The sequence below is a fragment of the Myxocyprinus asiaticus genome, chromosome 9 (genome assembly GCF_019703515.2).
Source record: "Myxocyprinus asiaticus isolate MX2 ecotype Aquarium Trade chromosome 9, UBuf_Myxa_2, whole genome shotgun sequence".
NCBI classification, from domain to species: domain Eukaryota; kingdom Metazoa; phylum Chordata; class Actinopteri; order Cypriniformes; family Catostomidae; genus Myxocyprinus; species Myxocyprinus asiaticus.
Genome location: NC_059352.1, coordinates 32,339,045 through 32,352,991, shown reverse-complemented (window position 1 = coordinate 32,352,991; position 13,947 = coordinate 32,339,045).

The following is a 13,947-nucleotide window of genomic DNA, read 5'->3' as shown; positions in this document are numbered from 1 at the left end:
TATTGTAAAGCAGGGGAATCTACACCCCTGGCTCAGAGGTTAAGTAATAATATGCTTAGGTAGAAACCATAAGTGTGATTTCAATCATTTAATTGTTGAATTCCAGTGAAGAACTACACAACATGTCCGATATTATGAAAAGTCGTACATAATTTACGAGTTGGCTATTTCATATGGTCTCGCACGATGTTGTTCGCATAAACTGGTACGACTTCATCACATGCTACTTCCCGGATGTCTAATGCGGAAGTAAGCGTGTGTTCCGCGCATGAGACGTTTAGGACATACTTATTAATAGTATGCCCTTACCCAAACCCCTTATCTAAACTACAAAGTAGAGTGTGTAAACATGATAGGAAGCTGTTGTGTGTGACAAAAGCAAGTAATTGTCGCGTATTAGATGGAAACGATGTCCAGCGACGTCACTGGCTGTAGTGAAAGTCGAAGGAATTAAAACGAGTGCAGTCACACGATATCATACGAATTAGCCAACTTTAGAAAAGTTGTATGAATCCTGACGATTTCGCCGTGAGAGTGTGTTGACACAACCCATAATACTGAAGAGTGGGCCACCAATCAGAGAAGTCATTGTTGACATGGAAATGGCTATCGAAACAAAAGAGCTCAGCAGTTACTGCCCAACCCGGTATCTCGACAAGTAATTAACAAGTAAATTGTACGAGCTGTAACATACAAAAATGTGTGACATTTACTCCCATAGAGAAAGTAAACGAACCAATGAACAATGAAGTTTAACCCCTAACACAAAGCTTAACCTAACCATAAAGTCTAACCCCTTACCCAAACCCTAAACCTAACCATTTTAATAAGAAAATAACTTTTGTGTTCTACGGAAGAAAACAACGGTATTTGGAATGAGAGGAGGGAAGTGTAACACAAGTTACTGACAGATCAGATTCAGTCATTTATTTTGCATAAATAAATACATTTGGAATGAATGGACAATTTTTTTTAATAGGTGTTTCTTAAAATAAAGTGCTGGAGTGCTGGCTAGCTAAAAATGTTTTGCCTGTATTGTATCGATTTGAAACTGAGTTGATTGGTTGGTCTCTTGTATGTTTATTTATATAAGTGTTTCAATAATTTTCAATAAACTTATGCAAATATATGGCATTTTATTCTTATAATCAGTGATTATATGTGGATACTTTTTACTGTACCTTTCAGTTACATCATTTGCAGTGCTTTATTGGGTGAGTTCATTGGCTCATAAAAGACATTAATACATGGTCTTTTTCTTATGAATGTTAAATATTTTTTGCTTCAAATAAAATGTCTTGATTCATCTCCGAGATGGTTGGTTTGGTTCAAGGCTTAGAACTCTGTTTTGAAGAACATTTTACAATATGGAAACAATGAATGGGAAAAATATGTCCGAAGTGAAGGCTGATTAAGAAGTAGACGTTACTGCGCTCTATTCTGTTTGGTGCCATTGTTAGTGCAAGAATTAAACACGTCACCTTTAACCTCAATACTCTTAAGGTTTTGTATAGCTGCTAAAAATGTGTTGACTATGTTGCTCATCTAGTAAAGTACTAGGGGTCCTTGAGTCTTAAAAAAGGCTAAATCTGCTGTAGAGCTTTCTCCATGTGTGAAATACTATATGATTGCTTATTAAGTAACATTTTGCCATATCAACAGAGAGTCCCATGGTAACAGAGGCACAAATTATTCCCTACTACATTTCCTCTTATATTTAAGATGTCCATAAACTTAATTATAACTCCTAAACCGTCTCCACCGTCTTTTTCCAGAGCAGCCTGTATTTCTCCTGAGGTTACCTGTGGGTTTTTCTTTGTATCCCGAACAATTCTTCTGGCAGTTGTGGCTGAAATTTTTCTTGGTCTACCTGACCTTGGCTTGGTATCAAGAGATCCCCGAATTTTCCACTTCTTAATAAGTGACTGAACAGTACTGACTGGCATTTTCAAGGCTTTGGATATCTTTTTATATCCTTTTCTATCTTTATAAATTCCATTACCTTGTTACGCAGGTCTTTTGACAGTTCTTTTCTGTTCCCCATGGCTCAGTATCTAGCCTGCTCAGTGCATCCACATGAGAGCTAACAAACTCATTGACTATTTATACACAGACACTAATTGCAATTTAAAAAGCCACAGGTGTGGGAAATTAACGTTTAATTGCCATTTAAACCTGTGTGTGTCACCTTGTGTGTCTGTAACAAGGCCAAACATTCAAGGGTATGTAAACTTTTGATCAGGGCCATTTGGGTGATTTCTGTTATCATTATGATTTAAAAAGGAGACAAACAACTATGTGATAATAAATGGCTTCATATGATCACTATCCTTAAATAAAAGACAGTTTTTTTGCATGATCAGTCATATTTTCAAAATCAATGCCAAAATTTCACAATTTCTGCCAGGATATGCAAACTTTTGAGCACAACTGTATAAGTTTACTATCACATGATATATATTTCTTTGTTTATTACAAGACAAATGAGTACTATTTTCATACAAATGACTACTATATCACATTGTTTTTCTGTGTGACAGTGGTGAATTTTCAGTATTCCATATGCATGTACACATACATATTATACATGCTATTTCTTACTCAATGTGGCGCTGTTGTTTCGGTGATTGACTTGATTTACATTTGACATTGGTATGTGATGAAGAAGCAATGTGGAAGTAAACTATAGCAAGTGTAACACATGAACAGTATGATTTTACTATTGTCATTTGGGTGTACTACTGAAATTGTGTAAGTTGTGCGTCTATTTGGACTCAGAAAGTGCCTGAATAAATATGTGTTGTTTATGTGTACATTATGTGTTAGCTCAATATGTGTGTGACTCTCATGAAATTTCAGTGTTGAAGTAATGAATCCTGTTCTATAATTGTTGCATCATCTCTTTGATAAATGAAAAATAAAACGTCAACATATAAACATATATTCTTTTCTAATTGTCTTGAAAAGGTTTTTACAATTTGAAACTATCTGGGCATTTTGTAGATCTATTTGTGATAGATATACTTTATGTGCCGGGTCTCTAAAGACCCATGTATGTAATAATATTTGGTGAAACACCCATGCATTTAAGGGTTAAAGAGGGCTAAGGTACATGACCCATCTTTCCAGAACCACCCATGTAATTTCCATTCCGTAAACTGAGAATTGTCAAAGAGACCATGCAGACCCAAGATAAAAAGTTTTTAGTTTCCAGTTGCTGTGGTCACCTTGATTCACCTTGTTTACTATAATGTATGGCCTTTTTACTTCCTGTGGTATACACAAGTGAACCCACTTCTGCTCATCTTGTATCATGTAACACATAATGTGGTGCATTTTAAGGTAAAGCATGAGCTCTGGGAATGCATCAAAAAGCATCTGCAAACAGCAAATGTGTTTTAGTCAATAATAACACTAACACAAATAATTATTAGATTCAGCCAATATAGAGCATTGAAAACACAAAAATACTTCAACCCTTTATCTGCTGTTCCACATTTGCATCATAAACTTACCTTTAACCAAGTTATGTTCCGTCCTACTGGTGTTTTGTATGTCAATTTGCTCACGCTCTGTATACAATGTATACAGGTGCATCTCAATAAATTAGAATGTCGTGGAAAAGTTCATTTATTTCAGTAATTCAACTCAAATTGTGAAACTCGTGTATTAAATAAATTCAATGCACACAGACTGAAATAGTTTAAGTCTTTGGTTCTTTTAATTGTGATGATTTTGGCTCACATTTAACAAAAACCCACCAATTCACTATCTCAAAAAATTAGAATATGGTGGCATGCCAATCAGCTAATCAACTCAAAACACCTGCAAAGGTTTCCTGAGCCTTCAAAATGGTCTCTCAGTTTGGTTCACTAGGCTACACAATCATGGGGAAGACTGCTGATCTGACAGTTGTCCAGAAGACAATCATTGACACCCTTCACAAGGAGGGTAAGCCACAAACATTCATTGCCAAAGAAGCTGGCTGTTCACAGAGTGCTGTATCCAAGCATGTTAACAGAAAGTTGAGTGGAAGGAAAAAGTGTGGAAGAAAAAGATGCACAACCAACCGAGAGAACTGCAGCCTTATGATTGTCAAGCAAAATCGATTCAAGAATTTGGGTGAACTTCACAAGGAATGGACTGAGGCTGGGGTCAAGGCATCAAGAGCCACCACACACAGACATGTCAAGGAATTTGGCTACAGTTGTTGTATTCCTCTTGTTAAGCCACTCCTGAACCACAGACAACGTCAGAGGCATCTTACCTGGGCTAAGGAGAAGAAGAACTGGACTGTTGCCCAGTGTTCCAAAGTCCTCTTTTCAGATGAGAGCAAGTTTTGTATTTCATTTGGAAACCAAGGTCCTAGAGTCTGGAGGAAGGGTGGAGAAGCTCATAGCCCAAGTTGTTTGAAGTCCAGTGTTAAGTTTCCACAGTCTGTGATGATTTGGGGTGCAATGTCATCTGCTGGTGTTGGTCCATTGTGTTTTTTGAAAACCAAAGTCACTGCACCCGTTTACCAAGAAATTTTGGAGCACTTCATGCTTCCTTCTGCTGAAAGATGCTGATTTCATTTTCCAGCAGGATTTGGCACCTGCCCACACTGCCAAAAGCACCAAAAGTTGGTTAAATGACCATGGTGTTGGTGTGCTTGACTGGCCAGCAAACTCACCAGACCTGAACCCCATAGAGAATCTATGGGGTATTGTCAAGAGGAAAATGAGAAACAAGAGACCAAAAAATGCAGATGAGCTGAAGGCCACTGTCAAAGAAACCTGGGCTTCCATACCACCTCAGCAGTGCCACAAACTGATCACCTCCATGCCACGCCGAATTGAGGCAGTAATTAAAGCAAAAGGAGCCCCTACCAAGTATTGAGTACATATACAGTAAATGAACATACTTTCCAGAAGGCCAACAATTCACTAAAAATGTTTTTTTTATTGGTCTTATGATGTATTCTAATTTTTTGAGATAGTGAATTGGTGGGTTTTTGTTAAATGTGAGCCAAAATCATCACAATTAAAAGAACCAAAGACTTAAACTACTTCCGTCTGTGTGCATTGAATTTATTTAATACACGAGTTTCACAATTTGAGTTGAATTACTGAAATAAATGAACTTTTCCATGACATTCTAATTTATTGAGATGCACCTGTATGTCCCCCTAAGGTGTTTTGCTTTTTCCTCAGAAGCCTCTGTGTGTCATTCACTACATGTGACTTGGACATAAACCTTAAGGTCAGAGACATGCAGAAAAATAACATTTAGAGAAAATATCAAAGGTAGACCTGGTAAAAAAAAAAAAAAAGGAAAAAAAGTGACACGAATCATTGAGAAATTGACCTTAAATTAGAGGTCACATATTGTTGCCTGATGTTGTTAAGAAGCAGATACATCACCACATTTTGTCTCTTTTTAAAGATGATAACCCCCCCTGATAAATGAATATCTGTGATCTACTTGCATGGACATGTCTTTAAAGCTGAAGCTTTTCTTCATAACTGGCTTTCTACTTACAGGTGTTTAAGGTCCACCATCTATTCTCAATTTAAATGAATAGTTTACCCAAAAAGGAGAATTCTGTAATCATTTACAGAATGACTTTCTTCTGTGGTATATCAAAAGAAATAATTGATTGAATGCCCCTTTGGCTGAATTCAATAAAATGGCAGTAAAGTGTCTCACTTTAATGCTTAATAAAGCACCCAAAAGTAGTCCATGCATCTCTTCATATACATGATGACGTCATGTTGCAAGAACCAATGACATAAAGCCATGATGTTTGGTCATGGGACACGCATGAACCAATTATTTTAAGTTATCAACATAGCAGCTATATTTGAGTTCATTGCTGTTTTTTGAATTTATGAATGGTTTGATTTGAGAGTGAATAACAACTAAATTATGGTCTGTTCACCATACATAGTGAACGTGTGCTTTCAGAAGTCTTGTAATCTGAAGCATAAGTCTCACTTCTATGACAATTTTGGGTGCTTTGAGCCATTATATTGAATTCCTCCAATGGGGCATTCATCAAATTATTTCCTTTAGTGTTCCGCAGAAGAGACAACTATTCCTTTAACATGCTTTCAGGCTGGAAATTTTATCAGAGCTCACAGGACAAAAAATAAGCACAGTCTAACTTCTTTTGCCAAGTCAAAGAAGCCATTTTTTAAAATTAAGTGTTAGATGACCTTTCAATTCTGTATAACACTTAAGGCACATAATTAAAAAGCAATCTCAGTAGTGTTTTTTTAACCAACCTTTTTATATCAAGTCTTAATGTGTACGCATCTGGCGAATGGCATGGCGCGTTCTAAAATTCAAAACAATTGCTTTCAATGAAGGTACGCACACTGCTGCCGCCACTCGGCGTCTGTCGGTGGCACCCACCTAGAACTCCAGAGGCTGCACAAATTTCTGCCGTGCCACGAAGCACAACTCGAAATATTCTCCATTAAATTAGACCCAAATCATTATCAATGGACATATATTATTTATTCTAGCCTTATTCATTCTTAAAAAAGGGGAAAACCTTGCTAACTTTTGTGTGTACTGTCTGCCACGTGAACCGCATCGATGTGCCGTGTTTGATACCTGTGCCACGTCCTAGCCGCTACGCACGTGGCATGGCGCTTCTCGTCCGGTGTGCGACCACCTTTAGACTGACCAGTGATGTAATCTATAATTTGATATTCATGACAAATACATGGTAAGCAAAATGTTATGTGATATGGAAGCTGGAACCAGACACAATATACTGTATAAAAATTTAGCAAATATGTGTCAGGATCCTGCCACCTCGGTTTGGTTTCTGGTTTACATTTTAGTGTCAGGATCCTGTCATCTCAATTTGCCTTTTGGTTTTGCTTATGTCTTTGGCAAGGGTGTAGCCAGTAAATTACCTTTGGGTGGGCCTCAATAAAAATGGATGGGCTAAATTTATGCATTTTTAAATGGTTTTATAAATATATATTTGGAGTCAAAAAATAATCTCTAATATTCTGGGTGGGCCTGGTTATAATATGGGTCGGCCTAGGCCCACCCCGGCCCATCCTTGGCTATGCTACTGGTCTTTGGTTTGTTTTTGTTTGAAAACATGGCTTCTGTTTGTGTCTCGTCACCATGTGCTCCTCTGTCTGGTGCATTGGCCCCGCCCCCTCGTTTGCCCTGTCTCCTGCTCATTATTCCTGGCATCTTCCCCTAGCATTAGCTACTTGATTTCTTCCATCTAATATTCCCTATGTAAACTGTGTGTGTGTTTTTTTGGAATCGTTCATTTGTTCATCATTATTCTGTTCCTAGTTGGTTTGTTGACTTTCACTGCTTTTCTAACCATCTTGTTAGATTCCTGGGGTGTATTCCAGAAAGCAGGGTTAACTTACCGTCACATATACCCTGAACTCTCGGTTGATTAACACATTCTTTGCTTACTCTGTGTATGTTGGTTCCAGAACACCTCCGCGGGGTTAGTTCACTCAACCAAGAGTTTGTGCGCGTTCACGGTGAACTCAGAAAGGCATTCTCAACAGATCGCCGAATCCACGAGTCACCATGGAAACAGACGCTAAGAAGAAAGGCGTGCCATTCAGTGAAACAGAACATGAAGTCTGCAAACGGGCATTAATTCATCTTCACTCGTAATAGTGATAGGAGCTACATTGGTTTAGGACTGAGAGTTTGCTTGACAGAAATTATACTGAATCATTGCGTGAATTTTTAAAATTAATAAAACTATAAAGTTCTACCGTACATATAAAAGCTTAATTCAACATTAATTTTAGACCTCTCTCGCCTACATTAATGTTTAATAGGTCGACCGTTACGTTATTTGTTTGCATTGAACTTCATTATAAGTATAAATATTCTATTAATATTATGATAATAGGCTATAGGTTTTATATATATTTTATTTTAAGATTAATTTTAATGGTATTTACCATGATCTGTGCATGCTAAATCTATTTTACTATCATGTGAACTGAATGTATTTCCTTTCTTTTTAATACCATTTGATGTACCCAGTTGGGGTTTCTAAAAACTTAGAATCAAATCACCTTTAATTTCCCACAGTTGCTGATGGTCTCATTGTATTAATAGACCCTCTTTCAATTGTAGGATCTCCCACATTTGTCATCATTTTCCATTGATTTAATGTAATGTTTTTTAGCAGACCACACATGATTATTCATGTGTATTATAAGATGAAGATCTGCTGTAACAGAGGTGGACAGTGATAGGAGTTACATGTCCATTGTGTTCTTTTCTCATTTGATGTGGCATTAAAACTTGTCATGTTGTGTTGTCATGTACAGTAGGGTCCATCTGCCTCCACCAACTTGGTGCGGAATGAAATTATGTTGTTTTAATTGAAGATCGTGTGTGTGACTATACATTATAGATGTTCATGATCTCAGCATTGTTAATAGGAAGTTGTAAAAGGTCCCTATTGAAATGCAGAACAAAAATGTAATTTAGAGATGGACCATGTACAGTTTCTGATGGAGTAGAGGAGGCTGAGCATCAGAAAGATACTTCTTTACATTGAATCACCTGACCACCAGCTAAATGAGGGCACTGTGGGTGACTCTAAATGACAGCATGTCTCATTTATATTTTCAGATAATAGAGTAATGTACAAGTCTGGAAATGTGTGCATTTCCAGACATGTTCCACCGCCAAAACGAGAGGTGGTGGAACATGCTTTTACATCAATGAAAGTTGGTGTACTGATGTAACAACGTTAAAGAAGATGTGCTGTCCTAATTTGGAAGCACTCTTTATTGACTGTAAGCCTTTCTACTCGGTGCGGGAGTTTTCCTCATTTATTTTGGTGAGTGTGTATATCGCACCAAATGCGTGTTTGAATGCCGCTCTGCAACAGCTGGCTGATCAAATCACAGACATGGAACAACAATACCCAGACTCAGTTATAGTGACCAAACAGTAACAAAGCAAACTAACAAAACAACAAAGCAAACCTCACACGTGAACTGCCCAAATACAAACAGCACATTACATGCCTAACCAGAGACAGAAATATACTGGACCACTGCTACACAACAATAAAGGATGCATATCGCTCTGTTCCTAGAGCAGCTTTGGGACTATCTGATCACTGTCTTGTTCATCTTCTTCCAACCTACAAACAGGAATTAAAATCTGCTAAGCCTGTATTAAGGACTGTAAAGAGATGGACCAATGAAGCAGAGCTGGAACTACAAGCCTGCTTTGACTGCACTGATTGGAGTGTTTTTGAGGCTGCAGACACCAATCTGGATGAGCTCACAGATACTGTTACATCATATATCAGTTTTTGTGAGGATATGTGCAGTCCTACTAGGACTTATTTAACATTTAACAATGACAAACCATGGTTTACAGTGGAACTCAGGCAGCTTCGTCAGGCCAAAGAGGATGCTTACAGAATTGTGGATAAAGTCTTGTACAATCAGGCCAGGAACACACTTAATAAGGGAATCAGTGTGGCTAAAAGAAGATACTCTGAGAAGCTGAAAAACAAGTTTTCAGCTAACGACCCTGCATCAGTGTGGAGTGGCATGAAACAGCTTACGAATTACAGGACTCCTGCCCCCAACCCTGTGGTGGTCCAACAACTGGCTGATGACCTGAATGTGTTCTACTGTAGATTTGAAAGCCCAATCTCACACCCCACACCCACTCTGACCTTCACTTCACACAAACACCAACACCTCCTGCAACCCCCTCCTCCCCCCTCCTGCTACTCAACCTGCACTTTAGATCTGTGAAGATGATGTGAGCCGCATCTTTCGACAACAAAGGATAAGGAAAGCACAGGGCCCAGATGGCGTTTCACCTGCATGTCTTAGATCCTGTGCTAACCAGCTGGCCCCCATCTTCACACAGATCTTGAATAGATCACTGGAACAGTGTGAAGTCCCATGCTGCTTCAAACGTTCCACTACCATCCCCATCCCAAAGAAACCAAAAATCACAGGACTTAATGTCTACAGACCTGTCGCCCTGACATCTGTGGTCATGAAATTATTTGAGAGACTGGTGTTGGCCCACCTGAAGAACATCACTGGACCCTTTCTAGATGCCCTTCAATTTGCTTATCGAGCAAACCGGTCTGTGGATGATGCAGTCAACGTGGGATTGCATCATATCCTGCAACATCTGGACAGACCAGGGACATATGCAAGGATCTTTTTTGTGGACTTCACTTCAGCTTTTAACACCATCATCCCAGCTATACTCCAGAATAAATTACACCAACTCTCTGTTCCCATGTCTATCTGTCAGTGGATAACCAGCTTTCTGATGGACAGGCAGCAGCTTGTGAGACAGGGGAAACTCACTTCCAGCACCTGTACAATCAGCACTGGTGCCCCCCAGGGATGTGTGCTCTCCCCACTACTCTTCTCCTCTACACCAATGACTGCATCGCCAAGGACCCCTCTGTCAAGCTCCTGAAGTTTGCAGATGACACCACTGTCATCGGCCTCATCTGAGATGACAATGAGTCTGCATACAGAAAGGAGGTTAAACAGCTGGCTGTCTGGTGCAGTCAAAACAACCTTGAGCTGAAACGGTGGAGATGATTGTGGACTTTAGGAGGAACACCCCAACACTGTCCCCCCTCACCATTCTAAACAGCACTGTGGCAGCAGTGGAGTCATTCAGGTTCCTGGGCACTACCATCTCACAGGACCTGAAGTGGGAGACCCACATTGACTCCATTATGAAAAAGGCCCAGCAGAGGTTGTACTTCCTTCGCCAGCTGAGGAAATTCAACCAGCCACAGGCGTTGCTGATACAGTTCTACTCAGCAGTCATTGAGTCTGTCCTCTGCACTTCAATAACTGTCTGGTTTGGTTCAGCTATGAAATCAGACATCAGAAGACTACAAAGGACAGTTCGGACTGCTGAGAGGATTATTGTAGTGAGGAAAAGGCTGGAAATATCACTCTGGACCCCACTCACCCTGCCCACTACCTTTTTGAACTGTTGCCTTCTGGCAGACGCTTCAGAGCTCTGAGCACCAGAACTGTTAGGCACAGGAACAGTTTTTTCCCTCAGGCTATCCATCTCATGAACAGTTAAATTGCCCCATTGAGCAATAACTATGTGCAATACACAGTTTAGTCTTTCTTATATTTATCCAACACATCCAACCTATTCTGCCATTTCATTCCTTTGAAAAAAACAACAAAAAAAATTGCACTGTACATAACAGATTTGTATTTACACTGTACATAACAGATTGTATTAGATTTGCACTACCCATGTGTATGTGTGTATGTATGTATGTGTGTGTCTGTACGTATGTGTATAATTATTTTTTATTTTTTATTATTATCTATGTCCTGCTGCTGTTTTTGTATTGTTTTTTTATTGTTGTACACTGGAAGCTCCTGTCACCGAGACAAATTCCTTGTATGTGTATGCATACTTGGCAATAAAGCTCATTCTGATTCTTATTCTGATTCTGATATGTACCGTAGCCTACATGAATTAAAGTGATAAGAAATACAATCTCTAATCTGTGGTCTGTGAAATAATCACATATTATCTAGTTAGTGAAGAAGAATAACGAATGATTAATTGCTTAAGCTTTTAATTGGCAGACATTAACTACATATTGATACTATGGAATGTCATTTTATAAATAACATTAATATTAATTGACTGAAAGAACTGTAAATAGAATGTGGGTGCTATAATAATTTTATTCTATGAAATTTATAGAATAAAAATTATTTATTAGAAGGGCTAAATATAAATACATAAAGCCCTGTCTTCACAGTGAAAAGTGTGGGGGACTTTCCAATGTGTTCTGCGTTATATTACAGTATTAAAACCTTCCCATTAAAAGTTAAAGCACAATGTACACAGTTTATTCACTTTTGAATGCAAATCTGCGGTGTGAGACTGGAAATGCTGGAGTAAAGAAGATTTGTGAGGTAAAGTAAAGATTGCAGTTTACCGTAATATTGCTTTAAAAGTATAATATTGTGCGTAATCTGAACTTTCTCGCCCACTGTGCCGCTATTAAAAGGGCACGCATGCGCTGAAAGCCGCTGAAACATACTAACATCTACCTGAAATAAACTAACTCTGGAACATAACCTTCTCTTGAGCAGGTTACGTTCAGAGAGTAAGTTGCTATGGCTACTAACATACCCTGAAAGTTACCTTATCCGTTAACTTATCTGTAAACTTACCCAGGTATGTCGCATAACCTGCTTTCTGGAATACACCCCTGTTGCAGTGTCTGTTAGTTTGTTTCTTAATAAACTTATATTGGTTTTCTGGCTGACCTGTGCCTGAGTCATTATGAGCCATTTCCTTTAGTGTTCCGCAGAAGAGACAACTATTCCTTTAACACACTTTCAGGCTGGAAATTTTATCAGAGTTCACAGGACAAAAAATAAGCACAGTCTAACTTCTTTTGCCATGTCAAAGAAGCCATTTTTTAAAATTACGTGTTAGATGACCTTTCAATTCTGTATAACACTTAAGGCATGTAATTAAAAAGCAATCTCAGTACAGTTTTTTTAACCAACCTTTTTATATCGTTTTTCAAAATCCCTGACAATATGCAGCCTTAGATATTTCTGGCATCCAAATGTATAATGCCAAAGGAAATGAACCTATCATCTGTTAATAAAAACTGCATCATTGACATCAACAGTTTTAAGCACAGACAACAGGAAATCAGTAGTTTTTAGCTAAATTTGTGTTTACATGTTTGCGTCTCTGTGCGATTTTTTGTCTTTCACCAAACTGTTTTTCGAGATAATTACTGAACATCTGTGCTCTCCTTTGGGTAGATAAACTGTACAGTGCTTTTACTGCAAGTATAGTGAGATTGTATTTCTGCTTCATATTATAACATTTATGAAGGAATTATAATGTTCTAAAGTGCATAATGAGATTCTGATTTGCATTAAAATGATGTAAATCAAGCTGTTGTGAATAAATACTTCACCAGAATTGACAGCTATAGATACTGAAACAATGACACCTTCAGACTGAGATTTGAAGCACTGAAGCTATTCTGTAGTGCATAGTGATAAGGGACAGATCTAGCTGCTCTTTGCATGCTCTGTGAAGTGTCCTTCAGGAAATCAAAACTTTCAAAGTCATTTCAAAGTGTAAAAGAGCAGGCAGTGAAATAAATACTCTTACCTTTAAATAGGCAACCAAGATAAATATTAAATTAGTATGAATAATTCATAATCCTTTAAAGGACATCAAATAAACAAACAACAGACAACACAATAAACAGTGGTAGATTATTGTTAGTGAACAGATGCACTTCAAACTAAGGATGGAACTTTTGAAAAAGTCTAAAACAAACTTGAAGAGAATACCAATGTCTTTTTAATTTCAGAAATGATACAAAAATCAATTTATTATAATTGTAGACAGATCACACAAACCTGTGTAGTCATCTTAACAGCAGATCATGTACCCTTGTGCAATAATTCAAAGATAATTTGAACTGTACATATAACTATCCCTACATACACTGTTACTAGATAGATTATTAATAGATTTTGTTTTTGTACTGTATGCACACACACACACACACACACACACACACACACTTACACACACACACACACACACACACACAAAGACCTAAAAACGGTTTTAAAAAGTTGCATAATAAAACATCAAAAACAAATGAAAAAGCAGGGTAAGAATCCTTCATTCTTTGTCTTTTCAGTACAAGTGCTGATTATTTCAAGCACCGTGAAAAGACGGAATATACATCGATCAGCCACAACATTAAAACCACCTGACTAATATTGTGTAGGTCCTCCTCGTGCCGCCAAAAGAGCACCAACCCGCATCACAGAATAGCATTCTGAGATGCTATTCTGTTCACCACAATTTTACAGAGCGATTATCTAAGTTACCGTAGACTTTGTCAGTTCAAACCAGTCTGGC